The sequence below is a fragment of the Haemorhous mexicanus genome, chromosome 1, assembly GCF_027477595.1.
Source record: "Haemorhous mexicanus isolate bHaeMex1 chromosome 1, bHaeMex1.pri, whole genome shotgun sequence".
Classification (NCBI taxonomy): domain Eukaryota; kingdom Metazoa; phylum Chordata; class Aves; order Passeriformes; family Fringillidae; genus Haemorhous; species Haemorhous mexicanus.
The window spans coordinates 35,810,032-35,828,991 of record NC_082341.1 but is presented as its reverse complement, the minus strand read 5'-3'; the positions used below and the strand labels follow the sequence as shown (position 1 = coordinate 35,828,991).

At 37.9% G+C, this 18,960-nt stretch overlaps 1 protein-coding gene across 1 annotated transcript in view; it reads right to left on the bottom strand.

Moving 5' to 3' along the window:
- PLCL2 (phospholipase C like 2) overlaps positions 1–18,960 on the bottom strand; it is a 99,769-nt gene that overhangs the window by 45,659 nt on the left and 35,150 nt on the right. The window lies entirely within an intron of this gene.

Sequence of the window (18,960 nt, the reverse complement as noted above, 5' to 3'; positions counted from 1 at the left end):
TAATCTAAGCATACAAGACTTAGGAAGCACTTTATGCAAAGCTCCCTTAACCAGAGCACCCATCCATGCTCTTCCCACAGGTTGCCCACAGCACTCACACATCCCTCCCTTTAGCAGGAAAATACCCACAGCAGTCTAAAGAAGCTGCACTGAAACACAAGGAACTGAACTGGAGCAGATGCAGCTTTGCAATTTCTGAGCTTCAGAAAATACAGCAGTGACTCAGAAGGGAACTTCTGAGATGGTTTAACTGTTTCCAAAGAGCCTTCATGTCACTAGAAAGAACTTGAATAGATGACCTGGTCAGGAAGGGAAGCAAAAGTGATTCACCATTGCTCTTAAAGCAATTCAATAACCCAGAGGTCTTACTTTACTAGAGACAGCTTGGGTATACAAGGATACATAAGCATAAAAAAAGGGGGGAAAGGTAATTTAGCTCCCTTTATTGTACCTATTTGTATTAATTAAAGCAAGTGGAAATAAATCGGCAGCACATGACTTAAGTACTATCAATTTCATAAGAACTGAATTTTAGAAATAATGTGTGCTTTCATTATCTTCATTTTCTGAGACTGAAAAATGCTAGGATTTTTCTTCTGAAAGCAGCGTGTCTTGAGGAGCTACTTTTTAGCCTGAAATAACACTTGCACTAAAATATTTTTGTATTAGATACCTTAATTAGAAGTGTTCTTCTTATAAACTAGCACAGTGCAAAAAATTACTTTTCCAGCTTTACTAAAAAAAAAAAATTATATTCCCTGAAACAGTTTTCCATTTGAAGTATGTTCCAGTGCAAATCAGCATTGCTTAAATGGCAGAAAGGAAAGTGAAAGAAAACTTTTAATGATTGCTATGCTGAACAGATGTTCAAATAAAAACCACCCATTACAAAATGCATTTCCAGCTCAGTACACACATGCTGTATGTTTTATTTCACTAAATTAAAAATGCAGAGTCCTGGTTTTGTAATTTCATTTATAAGCATCTGAGAAGTCTTTCACTGAAAACAATGATTAGTAAAGTGAGCAGCCTTAATATTTGATGTTCTGTGTTTGAGAAAATTAATCAACCATACTATTCTTGCACCTTTAATGACAGCAGAATTTGCTTTGTTCAAGTTCTCAAGAGACCAGTAAAAGTGAATAACCCTGCAGAGGACTGTTGTATTTCCAGCTGCAGATCAAACACCTGCAATGGATACTGCACAGGGTTGACTCTCAGAATCTTATTACATGTAGTTTAGGCATAAGGATTGTTTCCAAATAACAGCAAATTTCCTTAACTTAAAAAAAAAAAAAAAAAGAAAAGAAAAAAAAAAGAAGTCAAATGTGTTTTTTGCTTATAGAGATTTTTGTTCTATTTTAAGCCTAGCTTGTTAGTCTACCTATTTAGATCTCCTAGCCTGAAAAAGTGGCAAAGGACAGTCCCACATAAGTGAGCAATAACATTCCTGCCTGATACTTCAGGGCTTGGAATTAAGCATTTTGAAGCTCCTTAATGCTCCAGATTTCTCAGTCACAGATCTGAGAGAGGAATACTGTTGATGGAGCGACAGCTGACACCAGAACCATCAAGGCCTGGCAAGTATTATCTTACCTGACCACAATCAGAAGAAAGGTCTACACCTTTCTCTATGATCAGGGCTGTATCTGATCCAAGTCACTGAACCACAAAGGAAAAGAAAAATATTTCCTATTTCTGGATGCCATCTGAAGTAAAGAAGCCCATCTCCAGGTAGTTCCATTGCCAGCTCTGAAAGCTTGGAGTTCATGCATGTAGATCAGAGGAGCAATTCAATATATCACCTGCAAAATTATTTCGCCTGCCTGCCAGATGAATTTGCAGTTCAGCAGTACTCTTCATTTTTGTAAGGTAGAGTCTAGCCACTCAGACTATTCATATAAAGCCAGCACCACAGTGTGAATTGCTGTGAAAACATTCTGAGCTCCAGAACACCCTTCATAAGTTTTTGCTTCTCCAGAGATCAATAATTCTGAATTACCAGACTGCCAGTGCAAGCCCCCATCCTGACAGACATGGAAGCCACGATCAGAGTAACTTCAAGGATATTTTATCAAAAGACACTGTTGAGAAGAATTCACCTGTCTCAATTACCCACCTGTCTGAAAAGACACAGAAAAGAAACCCTCACTCCACAAGCTGAGAATGCAATTGCATAGAGCGTGCACAAACTGTGTGTGAAACTCATTTGTGAGCCTTGGCAATATAGTCAGGCATGGAAGAGACAGATTTATTCTGCTCTAAGATGTGGAGGATTTCGCCCCAAAAGTGAGGTGGTATTCATGAACTGGATCAAGTCTCTCACAGCCTCAGGTCTGCCTTGAATCAAAAAGAATGGCACATCAGAAAACTGCATCTGAACAAACGCAGGAGTGATTCCTTGGCATTCATAAGACTTACAGGGTTCTTGCTGTTCAACATGCTGGAAGTGACACTGACTCTACAGTGCAGATGCATAATTCAGTCCAAAGCAGCAGCTACATTTTTTGTGCTGAAACAACTTTCAGTCTTTCTAAGATCTCTCATACAAGGAAGAACCATGTCTATCTACAGTTTATAGCACGTCCTGTCATCATTACAGGATTTACCCTAAAGACTGTCTGTGCTTCATAAGACCTAATCACTGCAACCAGAACAACACCATCTCATCAACACATTTCCTAATACTATTCATGCTCCAGCCAAGGTCACCTGCAAGATGTTTTGAGGAATAGAGGAGACCACAGATAAAACTGTTTTGAAACATTGCTCATAACCACTACAAGCTACTACACAGAGAGTTTAGTTTATCCAGAAGTTCCTAGCAACAGAAAGCAAAGCATCTAGCAGTTTAAAAAACAGAAATTATCCCAGCTGTCACCTGGGGCACTTAAGAGACAGAGACAGCTGGAGAAAATGGATTAAAAACACAAGGAGGGAAGAATGATAACTTTTTTTTTATTCCTCTCAAGGTGCCAACAAAGAAATAGCTGTGTGACTAAGACAGCACTATCTACAAAATAGAATTCTGGAGACAACAGAGAATCTTGAATCAGACATTGAGAGAGATATACCTCATTCCTGAACAGCAATGCTTTTAATTTATGCAACTTTATGATAAAATTATATAAAAGGCATCTCCAATAACCACTGGTACTGATAGGGGCAGAGATTTGATAATGTCACAGATCGGGATGATAGAGGAAATGATGAGTAGTGTATGGTTTGTAAATATCTCCCAGAGGAAAGGAGCAGAGAGAGAACTTTATGACCTGTAAATGCCCAAATGAATCATGTCCCAGAAGCAGGACTTAAAATATATTTAAACACCAAGTTGCCAAGATGCTTAGGTACCACTAGGTTGAGTGGAATTAAGAACACAGCCCAGGGCAGGGGCTTGCCAACCCCCTCAAAGTGGCAAGTGTGGGGCAGCAGCTGGAGCACAGGGCAGGACACTCCTTCCACCTGCCAGTACAGAATGGTCCTCACACTGGCCCATGCAAACTTTGGAGATGGGTGCCTGTGATCCTGCCTCTCTCCATGACTAAAGACACCTGCTCTTTTCAGAACAGAGGACTTCAAACGGAAAAGACAACAGTAACAAGAGGAAGTGACACAATGACAGATTTTCAGAGTGCTCATCTGGGAAGTGAAAGTCCCTGACTTTCACTTGGTGACCCTGAATGCAAAATTTGGTCCACGTAGCAGGGACCTGAACACTGAATTTTTTCCTCTCAATACAGACCTCCCCAGGTGACAGGTCCTGCTGCTACTTGTTTATGCTCTAACCATAAAGAATTTCCATTCATTTTTATGCACCAGAGGTTCACCAAAGCATGGAAGGCAGCTCCATGCCCGCCTTGAGAGCACATGGCTGAGCACTCCAAGATGCCCAGGCAGAGGGGACAGAGCCCACGAGCAGCTGAGTGCTCTGCCGGCGAAGCAATCACATAAGAAACAAGAACACAAAATAAGAACACAACACAAGAACACAAAACACACCCCCTAAAGTGCAGCACTTCACTGCAGGATTTTTGATTGCCAAGGGCTGAGCTTTGACAACCTCTAGAAAACTCACACACCTTGAGGCAATGATGGTACACAGTCTGTAGGAGCTACAGCCCCAAGAATGCCTACTTACTTCATCCCAAGCAGGCTTAGAAAAAAGATAAACGTGACCCATTCAGCCTAGAAAAGTCTGCACAGAGGTGTAGTAAAAAGGCTGTTATCATATACAGCATCTCAAGAGCTTTCCTTTTTTTTTTTTTTTTTAGCATACAAGTTCTGAATTGAGTGGCATGCTTGTGAACCTGAAGGCCAGTGGTGTGCCAACACTCTGAGCAACTACAGGTGAGTAGGTGAGAAGAAAGGCCAGACCCAAGTTTGGTAGTTTTAATGTTTATCAAATTGCACCATTCTTCCATATAATACAGCATGACAGCTATTTTAGATGCAATTTACTGTACATTTGTAGCCAACAGTTTCAGTAAAATCCAATACTTTATGATGAGAACAGGCAGCCTGATGACCTACATAATGAACACAGAGTGTACTACTCTTCTGACACTATGCAACTCATTGATGACTTCTTTTTGTAGTAGATGTAATACTAATGTAGCCAATTTGAGTACAAGACCTGCCTGATTTCATCAAATGCAATTCAGCAGTAATTGCAAAATCACCTAGCTTGAAGACATGATGGATAACAAGCCTATTTCAGGAAGTGGTAAGTTAAAAAAAACCACAATTGATGCTTTGTTTATTTAACTAAGATTCTTAAACATTTTTCTTCAAAACAAAAACCGTGAAATTTATAGATTTTCTTCATACTTAAGGAAGCATGTCTATACATAATTAAGTCTACTCAAAGGAAAAAAACACCTCTTTAAGTTGGTACTTTAAAATATTAATTTTTTAATGCATTTTGTTAAAAGCATTATAGTATCAGTAACTTGTTCTTTAACTTATTCTTTTCCAAGGTTCCACCTGTGGTTTAGAGATATAAATGCTAGTGTACATGAGCAAATGAGCAACAAAAGCAATGTCAATATCATATCATCTTTATAAATATTTTTAGCACAAAAATTTTTAGGGTTTTCTTTGAAAAAAACCACCTGTAACTGAAACAGCAATGATGAACAGGACCACTTGTTTTTGGCAACACGTACAAAAAAATAAATCATATTATGTATAGTTTAACTGTGTGCAGCTGCCAACTCATTCTGCAACACAGAATGCAGCATTATAAAAGAAGCTAAGCAAGTTTTTGTGTAAAAGAGGCAATAGGAAAAAAGGAAGGAAAACATCAGGTAACTGAATTTAGCACTGATTTCAAAAGCTGCATGCAGTTAAAGGCAGAGTGAGAATCCTGTTTGGAAGAATGCAGGGAAAAAGGGAGAAAAGAGCTGAGAGGGGGAAGGAGAGAGGTGGTGGTGCGGAAAAGGCACTTCACCATCCTTGTCCTCGATACCCCCTCTCTCAGCCTAATTCTCCTGGAATCAACAACTCAGCAGAAGGATCTGCTGACAGCCACCACTCAGCCTCTCTCTTCCAGCCAAGCATCCTCTCTTCCTAGTCAGCACCTTTCCATTTGCCATGACCAGGAGATTCTTACTAACCCAGAGACCCGGATTCAGTAAAAGGCACATCCTTTTTACTGCTGTCCCACAGCTGCCCAAAGCTTCCAGAGCATGTGGAAACCAGAACAAGAAAAAACCCTCCAAGCAATCAGCAGCTCAGCTGACAGGATCCCAAACACTTCAGAAATGGCACCTGTTAAATCAGCCTGTGTCCAACAGACTCAGCAGCCGCTGTTTAACTGCATGCTGCTCCCAGCAGTTGTATGTGAAACAAAGCAGAGTCCTCGGCTGAAACAACAACTATGTGAGGAGAGACAAAAACATCAGCTATTTGGAAAACACAAGTCCTCCCACTTGTTGTGAATCACTGTATTTGTGCTCAGCATTTAAATGTTTCCCCAAAAACTGGCACTCATGACATATCTGTTGTTTGCAGAAATCTTTGCAGAGGAACTTATTTCTCTAATGTGTGACGGGTTGACCCCAGCCAGAGCCTGTTACACCATGTTATCAATAACAATGAGGAACAAAACTATGATTAGTTGAATAGGTAACAATTCCAGGTTGATCTTTTGTTGTTGTTGGGTTTTTTTGTTTGGTTGAGGGGTTTTTTGTTTGTCTTTTTGGGTTTGTTTGTTTGTTCATGTTTGGGTTTGTGGTTTTTTTTAGTAAATGAATTCTGTGATTAAAGGAATATGGACACAGGTGCTCAATATTCAAACAAAAATTACTTATATTATTTCAGATGAGCAAATGACATGGTTCATGATAGAGTTAAACCAATTATCTCTTCAGCCCCTCTTCAAAACATTAATTTTCTGTCCTGTCTCTTCCTTCTCCTGCCCCAGTTGCATTCTTCCTTCTCCCCAGTTCAACTCCTCAGGCCCTCATTAGCAGCTGTCTAACACACAGTAAGTTAATTCACCTCACTACCTCAGGAAACAAAAAATCTATTTTCTTCCAAATTAGTTTTCTGCAATTGTAGTGAGCTGAAACAAGTGTCTATGTGACCAGCTAAGTATCAGAGCTGGTTCAAATTAACCACTAGAAGCAAGGAACCGATTAAAAACTGGAGGAAAGAACAGAATCACTCACTTTTCTCAAGAAATTAATTCAATTAAAATCAATGCAGTTGAAACTCTTCCATTGGAATCTGATGCTACATGAACTGACAGCAGAGTTTTATGTCATTAGGTTCTGTGGTCAACTCAATAACCTTAAAGGTCTTTTCCAACATAATTCTGTTAGGGAAAACAAAATCTCTCATTTTGGTCCACCTCACAGAGTGCAGAGACAATTTCAAAAATATACAAAACATAAAGGCAAGCTATAAGAAAGAACTGCCAACATCATAAAATAATAGAATTGAGGTTCTCAGGCTCTTGGGCTCATTTTGTTCTGCCTCATCTGAAGAAAACAGGACCAGAAAATTTATGATTCAATGACATGAGAGAGATCACTTTCACACTACCTATTAGAAAGAGCAGGGAAAAACAGTAGCCTGTGCTGGCCTTGTTGCTGTTATAGCAGCAATTTAACTCAAAAGACTGTGACTCCAATGAGCCAGGAAATAACAGGATTTGGTTTTACAAACAGAGTCTAGACCAAAGGCTTTCTCTGCAAAACTTCCTACAGAAGAGCTTATTTAGTCATTTGATCAGCCTACCAAGAGTAAAGAAACCATCTTTTAATATGTTTTTTATGTTGCTGCCTCAAGTATCCTCAGGTTTTTCATTATTCAAGTGTTCTCACAGGATGTCACAGGGGAGCCTTCCATGTGCTCCATGGCACAGATACAGATTCACAGAATATTCTGAATTGGAAGGGACCCACAAGGATCATCAAGTTCAAGGCAGACACTTCCTCCACAAATATTCCAAAGACATCCACAGACATGATGCTGTCGCTCCCTTCTCACACAGCTCTAACATAAATCCACTCCCTATTCTTTTGAAGAGAAACTAAAAAATCTGATATTGCCTACTCTGCTGGGAAAAAAGGACTTGGAGCTACTTTTGCTATGGTTGACTTTGACCTAAATTTTAAAAAGTCTGTGGCAACTAAGGCTTCCACATTCTGCAGTTCCACGATGCCATTTATGTTTGCATTCTAGCAGCAATTACTAGGATACACCATTCTAGGATTCTATCATTTTATAACATAATTTATTAATTTAATTATATTATACTATGTATGACATTATAATTCTGCAATTGATATAGTATACAAATAATATTATATCTGAGCATTAAAACACAGTAGCAAAACCAAAATTCCAACACCATTGAGGCATTCTTTCTTGTATGAGTTCATCTGCATATTTACAAAATTAAAATGAAGGGTCATTTGGTTTCAGGGGTTAATTTCCAATACAGATTAGCAGGGCAAAGAGGAAAAAAGGTCTGATCTGAAAAGAAAATAAATAAGAAGCATTTAAGGAAACTCCCCAGACTGCTGTGAGCACTGAGAGAGCCAAAGCCTGAGTTATGCTTGGCATGAGTGTCTCAGCTCTCAGTGTTACTGAGTCAGTGGCAGTTCAGCCTTCTGGGGAGCATTTCCAACAGAGCAAAAGAGGTATCCCATTTTCACAAACTTGATAAAAGCAAAACATGCATACTTCAGATCCAAACAACCAACATCTTAACCAAAGCCATACACACTGCAATAATTATTCAGGAAAAACAGCAGTTACTAAGTAAGTCCTGAGTCTTAAACTGAGGAAACTGCACTGACAGAAAGCTATTAAAAATTGCTTGATGGCATGAAGAGTTTTAACCCTAGGTAAGCAAGAAGAGAGCTTTTAGATTTCTAATTTCTCACATACTAAGAAATCATATTTCAACTATGACAAACAGGTCATTTTAACTACTGCAGAGAAACTTACATTTATTATAACCATTTTTTTTTTCTGCCATCAATTATCAGAAAAAGTATAGAAGGTACAGATGCTTTTAGCTTGAATAATAACTGAAGATGTCAAATCTGATGCTGCATGTAAAGGTACTAAAGGATTTGAAATGGGCTCAACAAAAAGGTTCAACAGATTTCAGCACAGTTCAGGAGGAAAGAAGGCTCTGAGTTTCCACATTTATCCCTAAAACCAGCAAGATGCTCTATTCTGCACACATGCACACCTATTTAAACCCTGAGCATTTTCGTTCTCAGGTCTTTAAAACCATTTTAAGTACCCAAGCATTATAGCTAAGATACACTTTCAGGGTCATTCTAATCAAGACATATCTACAAGATTTAATATGCAGCAGTCTGAAGCTGAGTATCAGATTCCCTTCAAGAATTCATAGCTGCATGTTAGTTCCACTGGTAGAAAGCATGGCTTTTTTCCATTTCTTGTTTCAGTCATAAACAGCAATTTGATGGAATTGGCAAAATACACAGCACAGCTGTCAGCCTTTAAAGCAAAAGTACAGCATGTGGGTGACTCAACTATGTTTAAGGTTTCTGTAATTTCAGATGCAGTCTCTGCAGAAAGCTGCTTCACCTCTTCCTCTGCTGCTGCCCTTCAGCATTATAGGGGAAGAGAAGCCAAGAGCATCTCCAGCAAGAGGTGAGACTGAGCACTGGCTCAAGACTCCCAACCCTTTTCCACTCTTGGGAAAACCTTCTCAGCAGCTTTTCCAGATCTTCCCACAGACATAAGTGCTGGCTTTGGTTTACTTGGTTTACTTCCACAAAGTTACTTTGGTTTACTTTCCTGCATAGCAGGCCTAGACTCTATCCTACCTGACTCAAAACAAACCAGGACAAAACCAGCTGACATAAACAAGCTTGTGGAGTGTGCATCTTAGGATGCCACTGCAGGTGTGTACTCCATGAAATTACATAAATTTAAATACATAAAAAACCACTAATATGGAAGACAACACCTTACTCCATGCAGACAAGATTCTTATTTTCAATGCTGCATATGCAGCCAACAAATAAAAATAATTGTGTTTGTTATGATTGAAAAACTTAGTCAGAAAGCAGAAAAGTACCTTATCTCTGTCTCTCCTTTACTGTAAGAGGAAGTCTGCATGATATTCCCTTAACTGTCAGCATCTCTTGCTCACAAAAAATATACAGCAGATTGACCACAAATGTGTTATCTGACTTACAGGAATGGTTCTTTCACACATCCTTATAGGTCAATGTTATGGCTAAATCATGCATTTTTACTTTCCCTGATGTGGCAAAATGTTCTCTTCCACCTGTGCTGTCAATTTATGTATTTTGTCCAAATTTCAATCCAAATGTCATCTGTTCTCTTGGAAAGCTCCTGGTGTTTTTGTGTGCTTTCCTGCAGCTGAGTGTTTTCCAGGGAACAACAAAGAAGCAAAATTATCACATATAGGTTATTTATTCCAAGTCAGACATTCAAGCTACAGAGTAATAAAATGTAATATTTTTTTTTCATTCTAAAACTATCATTACCGCTGCCCCGCAGCTTTCAATTCATCAACTGATTTTCATCACTCTAGTGACTGATGAATGGTGTCTTCAGACTTGCTTCTGGACTAATTTTAACTGGACTAGCAAATTTCACAAGATAACTTTAAAGAAAGAAAGGGAACTTCACAGACAGAGTTGTTCTCCTTATGTGGTTTGAGATAAGTTCCTTTTTGTCAATTAGGAGAGTGACTATTACCAATATTAACTGTTCAATGCTACAAAGAGTTCATGCAAACAATTCAGAATTAAATTAAATTCAAAAGTTGTAACTTTTAGAAACTTACAGCTTGCTAAACAAGTATTATCTTGCAAATTCTTGAGTTGCTACTTCAGCCTTATTACTTTGGTGGCAACAGTAATTACACAGTGATAACTAGCTGTTGATTGTTAAGGACAATTCTTATGATAAAGATACAAAATACTTACTAGGTTATCACACCTAGTAACACAAGACATGAGTACCCAAGCACCTTTCCTAACCACATAAGGCTGTTTCTGACTTGTTTTCCTTGTTGATTTTCAGGTGTATGTAACTTAGAGTTGTCAAAAAATTGCAGGAAATTCTCATGCTGAATGCTACATCAATGCCTTTCTCCCCCCCTTAACTCAGTTCTTTAATTATTCATAGCAGTTACAGGCACTTAGGAAAGAACAGTGAACTATAAATATTTAATATGAGATGCCTGTAACAGAAAGACATGAGAGAGACTACAAAAATCAAATAAAGTATTTGTTTATCCCAAACAAAATAAAAAGCAAGGCAGGAGATCTTTATATTTATATAAATGTTCATAGCTTTGACAAACCAAACCTAAAAAGTCACCAGCATGCTTTATCAAATAATTACAACTAAACAAATAAAAACTGGCAGGTATACCAGTTTCTTCAGACTTTTAGTATTTTAAAGGGATCTATTTTGATTGCTTGCTACAAGTTTCCTTGAGAGGAATGCTGAAGAAGTATCACTACAGGACATTACAGTCCCAAGATATTAAAGGATGCAAGAGTCAAGAGCAAATACACTGAAGACAATTTTTAAATATTCACCTACAACAACAGCAGCATCTTAGCAAGTAGCTGCTGAGAAATTATCAATATAAATTAGAATTATATGAGTTGGGGTGGTAAAAAAGTATGAGAAAGAACTTTAAAATATTGTCAAATACAGTTAGTAACCCTTCTAGTGGTGGAGGAAGACTAAGCATACAGTGTGTACTCAAACTTCAGTATAATATGGCAGGCAAAAAAATTCCAACTTTTCATTTTTAGAACTCACTGTACTTAATACTTGGTACAGGCAATAATGAAAATATGTTAATACTATAACTGTCTTCTGTGGAGGAAAAAAAATATTACTAGGAAAACAAGACTCCTTTTTTAAACCACTAAGTCATACAAGGGAAATATCATTAATCTTTCATTACTAAGTTCACATCCCATATCTCAGTACCCTGTATGCAGCTTTCTAAATTTCTTACACACCACATATACTCAAAAAGTTACAGTGTAGAGCACAAAAAATGAACTCCTTTGATATCCAAAACTAAAACCAATCACAGAAGCAAAACAATGTTCTCCTCTGTTTTTTCCCAATTCAATTACTTTCTGCTCACTCTGAAACCAAAGCCTCCACTGATTCTGCTGACAGCTATCCCTGTCCTCTGAAATCAGCTCAGGGTCCCACCTTGAAGGCTCCCCTGCCTAAACCAATAGGAAAAAAGGTGCATGCCTGGGGTGGGCAAGAAAAGGCTGAAGCAGGAAAGTTCAGATAATCCTTAGAAACTACATTAATTTTCCTCATCTCAACATTATAGCCACCCACCATGAAAACTCACAATGATTCAATGATTTCGTGGGGAGAAGTTTTATTCTTCTCCAATGCAAGAGAGAGACAAACTAGAAGTGTTCCCTTACAGTCAACACCCTCACTCTTCCAGCTTCCTACTTCCAACTTCTCTTTTGTTATAACTACTGGTCAAACAACACTTTCCAAACATATTATTTTAATAGTTCATATTTTCTTGTTTTAAAATTTTTTGAACATTCATCTTTAACATGGAAACCTTTGTGAAAAAAATGTTTTCTTTTCCTAAAACTGTTACTCAGAACTGAAAATGTATCACAGGAGCCACTTGTGTACCAAAAGAATGCTGATAGTTTAATCAAGATGTGGTGGAGAGTATATTTAGATTGTACTTGAAAGTTTGCCTGTACAGTGGACAGTAATGTAAAGAAAATGCCAGCTGTAAATGACATCAGTGTACCAGAAAAAGTACCAGAACAGACACAGTTTTATCTGCAAATGTGTCTTTTGGTTACCTGCCTTACTCCTCCCAGTAGCTGAATTATGCCAGAAAAAAAGCCTGCTTTAGAATTTGTGTGGTCCCCAAAAATGGAGCTGGCCCTTGTGTCACCTACACCAATAAACCTAGTCAAAAGCAGACAAGTGTGTTCAGTATTGATACTTACACTTGAACCCTGAAAATAAAGGTGAGCATTCAAATGCCATAATGAAATCTGAAGGAACAACATTTTATACATTTAAGAATTCTTAGAATAGTTTAACGGATACAAAGACTAAGAAAAAAAAAAAAGCAATGAAAAGCACTGACCCTGACATTCAAAACTTTTGGGGTTTAATTTTTTTTTGTTTAGAAATAGATTGCATATAAAACATTTTAAAAGCATGTCTTTAACCAATTTCCACATGTTTCTGTAAATTCATACTGCAACATGACTTACCCCGTTGGACTCAATAGAACTGAAGTTTAAGATGACAGAGGGGCAATAGGGAAGCATGAGAAGTGAGAGGAAGCAGATGTGCCATTAAAGGAATGTTGCTTTGGAAGATTTAGATTTTTGTACTAAGAACAGAAAGAATACATCCAAAGGAAAATCATTTGCTGAACTAACTTGATGCAATGGCTAATTGAAAAGTTAACCAAAATATTACTTATTTGAATACTACATTTTGTACCTATATACACACATAAATAAAAAATTCAGTATTTATTTCCCATTTTGAATCCTGAACTAAAAATAGTTGCATTATCATTGAAAATGCTATAAATCAACCAATTCTCTGAGACACAAAGTTAACTAAACACGGCAAAAATATTCTGGCAATATTAACAGTACTGTCTATTCACGTTTGCAGCAACTTGTTGCTGGCCAGTTTTTCCTTATCACTGGATTTTAACTGTCAGTATAGTGCAGTAGGAAGGAACAAACAATAAGTGGTATAACTATTTCACACTGACATTTGATAACTTCTCATTCGATATATGCTGAATGCTTATTTCAGCACCTTGTTTTATGCTGCAACTCTATCTCAATCTTCCAACCAAGTGCAAATTAGCTATTTAAACCTGTAGAAATAGGAGACAAATTTTACAAATTTAGAAAATTAACAACAGTTTGGTCCCAGCCTGTTACACTGGATTATTTACTTTAACATTTTTTAAGAACAGTTCTAGTTGCACACATTACATAATAAAGAATAAATTTTGGCCTCAGAAATTTATTATAAATACCCTTCTTTTAAATACCCATCGTCTTCTGCCAGTGCTCAGCCAGCATTCCAGAAGGTTAAGGAACTGAACCTTCAGATATCTCTGCTAAATGATCTGTTCTCAAATACAGCAGAAATGTCTCAGTTTATACAGAATCTTTTCCCTACCACAGTATTTGCACACTTCTCACAACGGCATTTAGTTACAATAAAAACTATTTCTTAAAAGATTTATGAGAAGGAAGGAAATCGTGGCAGAGTAAGCTTCGTGATGATAAAAGTCATTGAGACAGAAGCAGGCTGTTTCCAGGGCTACCAATGAACCATATATTATGTTTTAGATGGTTTCCTAGGAAAATAATCCTAGGGATCACATCATCTAAGAATGCATAAGAGACACACATTCTCCTAACTTTAAAAATGTATTTCTTTATTTTAAATAAATCTGATAAAAGAGGAGATTTAAAGATGATCTAAAGTCCATAGACTTGCCAAAACCAGGCAGTTGGGAATAAAAAAGGAATCAGCAAAATTCAGATTATTTTAAAAAGCATAGATCAAAAGTTCACACCTCCTTCAATCCCCAAGTCAACCCACAAGACACAATCCCACTGGAGCTGGTGTGTCACCTGACGCTTTCCACAATGCAAAATTTTTACATCAAAATTGTTCTTTCCAAAGAACAATTTTTTCCCTACATTTTTTTTCATTCTGGCTTCACTTAAATGGAATAGATATATAATGCTGAGATCTAAACATCTGAACTCTTTACTGCCTCTCCCTGAGATTTCCTTAGCAGCCATTCCAGCACAGCTGAGAACTCCCCAGGGCTGGATAAGAAAAACAAAAGCTTGTTGTTTAACGTTATCAATCAAACCCCACTCCAAGAAGTCAGGTGTAGAGTACCTGCCTCTTTAAAGACAACGTTCTCTGCTACTACACAGTCTAAGATTCCTTATCTCTTCTAGGCAAGACACCAGAGAGTCTTATCTCATCAGAGCATGACCTTCTGTCTTCCCACAGAAGTTCCCAGCAATTTTGAAAGGAAACAGGAAAGGTTTCAGAAGAGATCTTAACCTGTGTTGAAATCCCCACTGCAGTAAACAATTTTTTTTTTTAAATGTAGGAAATTCATGTATTGCCTGAAGTGCTTAAAACCAGCACTGTACTCTTCACCTTCTTTTTCTACCAAGAGAGCTGCAAACTGCATCTGACCAAAACCAGCCATCCCTGTGCCCTTAGCAGATATTGACAGGTGACAGATACGCACAAGAAAGTCATGAAACTTCCTTGTATTAACACATTTTCATCTGTGTTCGAACACCTGAATTAAACTTTCAGAAATTAAAATTTCAGAAAAGACTCCTCCCCAGATTACCCTAATCTCAAATGATTTATTTTCTTCAAAGAGATCAGAGCTTCGTACAAGGGTGACTGGAGCAGCCTTCTGCAGACATTGCTCCTCAGGGGCAGTGGGCTTTGAGCTTCCCACAGGTCAGTAACCTCAGGATACTCAGAATCACATTTACTGATAACTGATTCTTGAAACAATTCAGTGCACATCTGTTCAAAGGATAACAGTAACTGGAGAACTCTTTACACGTGGATAGATAATCCTGCATAATTTTTGCCTCAAATATACCAAGAGCACTTAGTAATTGATAAATTAAGCTGACATCTCCCTAGACCTGCTGACAGCACTTCACCCAACACATACAGGATACTGTTGGCCCTCTTTGCAGTGAGGATGAATTATTGACCAAGTGTCAGATTCTCATCCAGCAGGGCCCTAAGGTCCTCCTCAGTAAAATATGAACAATTTTCATAGATAGGGCTTAAAAATGTCTAAAGGACTGTCAAAAGGAAAAAGAAAAGTTAATATGCTAGTGATACATGTACCATTGGTAATTTTTATCACAACTAAAACCATTTCCGTGTTATTTGTTTGTTTTAAACACAGTCCATTTTAGGAGGTTTGGTCCTAAAGACAGTGTTGCCAGTGACAAATTGAATGAAAATCCATTATGCAGAGGGTTCACATTGGCTGCAACCTATTATAATTTCAGTATAATTCAGCAGTTGCTTGTGTTCTCAACCAAGTGCCAATGCTGGCCACTGTTTCTTTATCCATTGTTAGGAACTCCTTTGCTTATTATTTAATATCTTGTTTCACTAATCATTATCAGCCTCACCAGTGCAGGGGGACAATCACTGCCCTGGTCCTGCTGGCCACACAACTGCTGATACAGGCCAGGATGCCATTGGCCTGTTTGGCCACCTGGGATTGCTCCTGGCTCATGTTCAACTGCTGTTGTCCAGCACCCCCAGGTCCTTTCTGCTGGGCAGCTTTCCAGCCACTCTGCCCCAGCCTGCAGCACTGCCTGGGGATGATGTGACCCAAGTGCAGGACCTGACACTTGGCCTTGTTGAACCTCAGACCACTGGCCTCAGCCCATTGATCCAGCCTGTCCAGATCCCTCTGCAGAGCCTTCCCATCTTCCAGAAGATCGACACTGCTGCCCAACTGGGCATCACCGGCAAACTTATTGAGGGTGCACTCCATCCCCCATCCAGATCAGTGATAAAGATATTAAACAGGGCTGGCCCTTACTTAGCCCTGGGCAATGCCACTTGAGACCAGCCACCAGATGGATATAATTCCATTCATCACCACCCTTCAGACCTGTCCAATGATCAGCTAACTCACATATTTGTCTATATTCTGTATATTAGAGAGAAAAGATACCATTTGAGCACACAGCCTACCCACTGGTTAATTAGAAAACACCAAAAGACACAGTGTTGAAAAATCTTTAAAAGCCTTATTTTACATACCACAGTTTCCTGATTAGCTTCTTAATGATGATTATAAACATTCAGAAAACTTCAAGAGAATATCTTCTATGCTCTTCAAGACTTATGACTTACAGTCTATGTTTTTCCCAAAGTTTCTGGTTAATTTCTAAGCAATACAGAAAACACAAAGCAAGCACAACATCAGAAACTTTCCCTAGTATAACACTACTAGGTAACTCTAGATGTCTAGAGACTAGACTAAAGGTCACCTACCTTTAGACTAGACAAGACTAAAATACACTTATAAACCCATGACAAAGTTCCAAAATGTTATTGTTATTACATAGCTCCAAACTTTCTGGAACAGCTATTTTGGAGTTCAACTTTCAGCTCTTCCAGCAAACCTTTTTAAATGATCCATTTTCCTGCCCCTAGCAATAATCAGTCAGTCTTTTAAGGAACCCCAAAGTGAACAGTCCAACATCATCATCAGTTTATGCATGTTCAACTTCAAGCAAGCCTTACAGGGCTGTAATCCTTTTTCAGTTCCTAGCTGACTAATAGTTGGTGAAGGAACATCAGACCAACAGTATTATGTTTCAAGATGCATGAAAACATACCCAAAAATTTTCTCCTCCATTTAGCTGTTCACTGCACTTTGTGTGAATGTATCATAGCTACAGAGTTATAATTCTAGTTTTGTTCCCATATGCCAGATTGAACAAATGTTATGCAGAGAAAATAGATACATTTTATGGATGTATGCAAGTATATTATTCACTGATTTATAAGACTGGTGCCTAACAAGAAATGGTTACACAGGCAACCTTCCTAAAATTCTATGTTGTATGGTAATAGGACTGCAATTCTGCCTGAGATTAGAAGTAAATTACTGTATCCAAAACCACACCCCAGGTATAAACATAACTTTATGAATAGCAAGTCTGCCATACATAACATTTGGTCGTGGACATAACTGAACAACATGCACATTAGCAATGCAAGACTCCTCAAGAAAAACTGGCAGACTTGTCACAGCTCTGGATCCAGCAGTGTGTGGAAATCTCATAAAAACGTGTGACTGGAAGGCACCAAGTGCTGCTGGTGAGGCTGCACACACATCCGCTGGCTGGTTCCAGAAACAAACTGAACAGCTGAACCCGAAGGCTAAACAACAGCAAATCTTTTGGATGCTTCTCATCCTAACACTTTAACCAGTTTCAGGAAAATGTTCCAAATTCAGACTGCAACTCTGCCTCAGTGTGTAAGATCCACTTGTTTTGACTAACTTTAGATGCTACAAATGCAGCCAAAGTCTGAGGAAAGTGGACAGGGTCACTTGTTGTCATCAGAGCAAGAATGGCAAAGAAGAAAAATATAAAGACAAAGATTCAGGAACATGAAAGACAAGGGGTTTGATCAAATATTCTTTACCTCACAGTCATCTCCCTAATATATAGCAACAGATATGAATAGTACTTTTGTGTATGTTTTTCTTTGGTTTATTTCCAGCAGGCCAGTATTTATAGAATCAGTAACATTGTGAAGCTTGTTTGATACAGTCATAACATTCACCCGGTAAGCTTTTTTAAATTCATTTAAAGACAGTATTTAGTATAAATTACTTCTGTAACCACAAACTGGTTTAAAGAATATCACACTGATTCCCTTTGAAAAATAAATCAGCACTTCCTTCAGAGTGGACCACTCTCACTCTACTACAAAATGCAAAAAAACATATCAGTTGCATACACTTTTACACCCTTTAAAATTTTAACATTGTTTTTCAATTCTTTTATTCACCATCCAATAATTGTCAGCGATGCACACTTTTCTGGTTTTCTTATTTTATTGAGATTACAGTAGAACTAGTCTAAATTCTTGTTTTACTAAGGAAATTCCAGTGAGGTATGTTTTGAAACCAAGCTGTACAGTGACTAAATTTAAATCCTCACCACATGTCAAGATTTAAGTAAGGATTCAGAAGTCCCACTTTTTCTTACATGGAACAAACTAGACTTCTTTCTACCATTTTTATTTATAGCTCATCATGAAAAACCACCAAAAAAAAAAAAAAATTTAGAAGTCAAGGTAACTCTGAGAGAGCAGGCATTCTGTGACTTAGGCAGTACTGTGCACCTTGCAACTAAAAGCTGGTGCTAACACAGCTCTATCTTCCTCTGAACTGCATAAACAAATGCAAGGTGCCAACACTGCTAAGTCAGTTTATGCTCCAGGTACTCAACTAAGAGAGTGGGAGGTAAAGAAAGGGAAGAAATGCCTAAAATAATGAGATTTATTCTTTAAGATGAAGAGAGTTTGAACATTCCACCATTGCATAACTGTTTTCTACTGAAGCTTTTATAAAAGAAGCCCTTAAGGCAGCACTATTTTTGTCTCCCAGTTAAAAAATTGTATCCTCTTGGCTTCCTTCTTTTAGAGACCAACAGTATTAAAGTACTTTAATCCACACATCTCCCTTTTATGTCATGTGAAGGCATAATTCATTCTTCTAATGAATACTACATGAATTCAATTTTTTAGTTATGTTATTAAAGTAGAAGGGCATCATCAAATAATGGTTCATCATTTGGGAGAGTGCTCATGATGCCTTTTTAGGAATTT